At 35.7% G+C, this 5,052-nt stretch overlaps 1 long non-coding RNA gene across 1 annotated transcript in view; it reads right to left on the reverse strand.

The window, feature by feature from the left end:
• Positions 1 to 590: 590 nt before the first annotated feature.
• Positions 591 to 5,052, reverse strand: part of LOC137653394 (uncharacterized) — a 6,622-nt gene continuing 2,160 nt past the window's right edge. Inside the window, exons 4-5 of the long non-coding RNA XR_011046477.1 lie at positions 1,194 to 1,381; positions 591 to 661 (exon numbers count right to left, since the gene is read on the reverse strand). This is a non-coding gene — a long non-coding RNA (uncharacterized lncRNA). The remainder of the gene's footprint in view (positions 662 to 1,193; positions 1,382 to 5,052) is intronic.

Genomic DNA, 5,052 nt, shown 5'->3' on the forward strand with positions numbered 1-5,052 from the left:
ACAACCAATGGAGTATGTAATTATGTGTTTCATTGGTTGCCTAAATGTTCTCAACCTCGGGATCTTATTATATACCATTAGACTTTTTCTCCTCCTTGCGCCGTCATACATTATTTTGTTTACTCCAGTATCTGAAAGAGAGGTAAAAATGGCTTTGAAAATAATGCTGTTAGATATGTTAATTGTCAAATTTTAAAATAAATTTTAGATTTCAGATTATATAATTCATGATAAATATTTAAGGGGTTTGTAACATATGTTAAATGTCAATGGCAATACAATGACTAATTTTAGAGAAAGCGCCCTTTCATTTTATTAGTAATTAAAAGCACCCTTTCATTTTATTTAGTAACTAACCCTAAAAATTTGTAGTGTTATAAGATTTTTGTTCATCTGATTTGTGAAAAATAATTCATAAACTTAATTTTGCAGTGAAAAATAATTCATTAACTTAATTTTGCATTTATAACCTTACAATTAATTAAATTTTTTACGGCATAGTGTTATGTTCAAAGTGAATTAAACAAAATTAACCTTACTATAAAAGTCAAATTTCCTCAGTACTAGTTTGAATAGAAAATAGTGAGATTTACCTTTTAGCAGTGCTTGAATATATATCCATACACACGACTGAAATAATGTATCCATTCTACACAGGATTCTGAAATAAAGTATTACTTTAAAATACAATTTTTTGGTACTCAATTCTTACCTACCGGCTGACTTGGCTAACTTTAATAAGAAAATTAAGTTTCAAGGAACTTCACTACGTTAGAGAAACACAGAATGTGCCTAAACAGATATATAAGGTGGTGAACAAAGCTACTCCTCACACTTTTCCCCTTCAACTGAATCTGCAACTTATTAATAATTTTACTTTACAAATAAACTTAAAGATTTTTAGCTGGTTTAATACTTGATATATGGAAACTGTCATCACAGAAGTCTGTTTCCGCAACATTTTGGCATTGCAAACTTAGTCGTCGACGGTAAAGTCTTAAATAAAACATGAAAGTTACGGCAATAAAGCATGCAAAAACAACTTGCACAGAACAAATTTATAGAACTGTTTTCCCAATGTATATGCCATGTACTACATATAGTATTCAATTTTGTAATGAAAGAATTTAATCTCTTAGATTTGAAAATTACCTCTACAGTTGAGACAAGGCTTATAGGTTTTATCCACTTACTAATGGCAATGTTCCTCGATAACTTTGGGTAAATGTCAGCATATTAATTTCCTATCAATGTCCATTCCATAATACCTGATAAATAGTTTTCTTTCATTGGAGAGAAAAATCCGTAGCGATTTCACTGGTATAAAATACAGCTTACTGTTCCCGTATAAGCTCCTCTGTCATTAAAGTCACCCTAAAACCTGCCAAAGAAATAGAGCATTGATGTGTGCAAATACTATGCAAAATCTTCTGTGACCCTCAAGTATTAAAGCCTTAATTTAGAAATAATTTGCCATGACCATTTAACAGGTTTTGATACATGCCATATTTTATATTTTTTCATACATGCCATATTTTTATGTATTTAACACCAAATTATTAAATTGCTACTACCCATTTGTCTACATAATCCTAATGGGGGCTAGGAGTGTCGTTGAAATTGGCAAAAGGAAGAAATATAGCCGATTGCAATAATTATAACATTGCACTTACGTCAATTGTCACGAAAACATAGTATGCTAATTCTTAAGAGAAAAATTTATGTAAAGGTGCCAGATTCAGCAGGATTTCTTGAAAGTGAACAAATTCTAATTTTCAAACATGTACAGCAATGTGCAGAATATATAAATCTAACTTTAGATGACATTTGTGGTCCAAGAAATAGCCTTTGATAGCGTGCACTGGACCATTTTGTGTCGAGTCCTGCGATATTATGGAGTTCCTCTTAAACATGTCAACTTTATTCTGTTCATGAGCATAGTTAGTGCTAGCTAACAGTAGTTCAAGGGAATGTGTAATCACCTACGTTTATAATCCTTATGGATTTTGTAATCCATAGAACAGTCGAGGATAGCCGAGAAGGATTTAATTAGCGGCTCCTATAGAGTATGCTGACGACTCCTTCCTTAATAGCAAGACGCCACAGGACTTGCGAAGCTGGCATACCAGAATGCATGGAATATCGAAGTTGCGCTTAAGATAGACAACGGAATATCCAATATGAAGACGAGTCTTAAATATTTAGGAACTATGATCTCTAGTACAGGGTCTTTAGAATTGTTTAATAAAAATGAAAATTGCAAATCTGAGAAATGGCTAAGTTAAGTAAAATTTGGAAATCAAAGCTGAAATTACATAAAAATCAGGCTGTATACAAGTTAAACGAGATCTGTTACTGTATGGGCATGAGTCATGGTACCGTATGACTGAGACGATATCAAACAGATTTTGTAGATTTGAGAACAAAGCCCTCGAGAATATTGGGACTTGAATGGCAGGACATTATTGAAAATGGACATTATTGAAAATGAAAGATTACGCGAGTCCATATGTGGATGAGATCATGGTGAGGGATAGATGGAGATGGTTTGGGCATGCTCTTAGCACTAAGATTAGTTCACTCAGGGATAGATGGAGATGGTTTGGGCATGCTCTTAGCACTAAGATTAGTTCACTCAAATTTCAACTGGGCTCCCCAAGGCACTATTAGAGTTTGAAAACCTAGGCCTACATGGCTGAGGACTATGAAGCGTAAAGTAATACATGAATGGATAAGTATAGATTTAAAAGCTCAAGATAGAAATGACTGGTGAAATCTGGGGCCCTTTGCGTCAATAGGCGTAGGAGATAACCTTTAAGTGTATTCAACTTTCACACAAACTTCATTACTGAAGTACCTGATAAACACCAAGTACTTTGAGTATGAAGCAAATATTTTCACCTCCATGGAAGACAGAGGCAGATTGAAAAAGATTTTCAATAATTCGATTAAGTAAAATTCTTATGAAAAGGTAGTTTTTCATTGACATCAAGCTTTCTAATGGATAGTTGCCAAAGCGTTCTAGCATCGAAAATCAAAAGGCAACAAATTTCAATTCACGTCATCCACACCAATTTGAGAAACTTTATACTAGCCATTAAGTAGAATTATTGAAATTTAACAAGTTTTATTGAGTTTATTAAATAGTATTTGCATCTAAATTTCCCCTAAAAGTCAAACTTAACAAAAATTCACCAGGAATCTGAATATACAAATAAAGGTCTTAAGACATTTTAAATATCCTCACGTTTTACGACCAAAATCATCCCGAAGACAAAGGTTTTAAGGCCACTCATGAATGAGACAAAGGACAGTGATATTGCACTATCAAGCGGGTCAATACCCTATTGGCTGACCATATATAAACGATCGACGCCCAAGCCCCTCACCATCCATACTAGGAACAAGGAGGGCCAGGCAATGGCTGTTGACTCGGAAGATAGACCTGTAGGCTCCCCCAAACTTAACCCCCTCCTTAGCTTAAGGATGGTGAGGTTGCAGCGACCTGAGAAACTATCGAGTTTGAGCGGGACTAACTCAAGTCAGGGACGTTATCACATCGGCCACCACAAGAAAACACTTAGAAATAGAATACTGATACCTTAAACATTTCAGATTCACGAATACAAAGATTTGTGTAAGAAACATTTTCAAAAATTAAAATGGGTGGAAATTCAAACATTTAGATATCAACAAATCAAGAAAAACAAGAATTTTAGCTACTAAAACCACAAGTCATTTGTAGATATTAGAAAAAATTCAGGGATTTTTGCCTATTAGATATGTCAAGGAAAAGGTGGGCGGAATATTTTGAAAGTTTGCTGAATGTTGAGGATAATAGGGAGGCAGATATAATTGCTGTTCCAGGTGTTGAGGTGCCAGTGATGGGAGATGAGAATGAGAGAGAGATTACAATAGATGAAGTGAGGAGAACATTAGATGAAATGAGAGTAGGAAAAGCATCTGGGATGGATGATTTGAAAGCTGAGATGTTGAAGGAAGAGGGTGTGACTGTACTTGAATGGTTGGTGAGATTGTTTAATATGTGTTTTGTGTTGTCAATAGTACAAGTAGATTGGGTTTGTGCATGTATTGTACCACTATATAGATGTGCATGAGTTGTAATTCAAGAGGTATTAGTTTGTTGAGTGTAGTTGGAAAAGTATGGTAGAGTATTGATTAAGAGGATTAAGGATAAAACAGAGAATGCAATCTTGGAAGTACAGGGTGGTTTTAGAAGAGGTAGGGGTTGTATGAATCAGATTTTTACAGTTAGGCATATATGCGAGAAATATTTAGCAAAAGGTAAGGAGGTGTATGTTGCGTTTATGGATCTGGAGAAAGCATATGATAGAGTTGATAGGGAAGCAATGTGGAGAGGTTATATGGAGTTGGTGGAAGGTTGTTACAAGCAGTGAAAAGTTTCTACAAAGGTAGTAAAGCATGTGTTAGAATAGGAAATGAAGTGAGTGATTGGTTTCCGGTGAGAGTGGGGCTGAGACAGGGATGTGTGATGTCGCCGTGGTTGTTTAACTTGTATGTTGATGGAGTGGTGAGAGAGGTGAATGCTCGAGTGCTTGGACGAGGATTAAAACTGGTTGACGAGAATGACCATGAATGGGAGGTAAATCAGTTGTTATTTGCAGATGATACTGTACTGGTTGCAGACACAGAAGAGAAGCTTGACCGACCAGTGACAATTTGGAAGGGTGTGTGAGAGAAGGAAGTTGAGAGTTAATGTGGGTAAGAGTAAGGTTATGAGATGTACGAGAAGGGAAGGTGGTGCAAGGTTAATGTCATGTTGAATGGAGAGTTACTTGAGGAGGTGGATCAGTTTAAGTACTTGGGGTCTATTGTTGCAGCAAATGGTGGAGTGGAAGCAGATGTACGTCAGAGAGTGAATGAACGTTGCAAAGTGTTGGGGGCAGTTAAGGGACTAGTAAAAAATAGAGGGTTGGGCATGAATGTAAAGAGAGTTCTATATGAGGAAGTGATTGTACCAACTGTGATGTATGGATCGGAGTTGTGGGGAATGAAAGTGATGGAGACAAA

This window comes from Palaemon carinicauda, chromosome 14 (genome assembly GCF_036898095.1).
Source record: "Palaemon carinicauda isolate YSFRI2023 chromosome 14, ASM3689809v2, whole genome shotgun sequence".
NCBI lineage: Eukaryota > Metazoa > Arthropoda > Malacostraca > Decapoda > Palaemonidae > Palaemon > Palaemon carinicauda.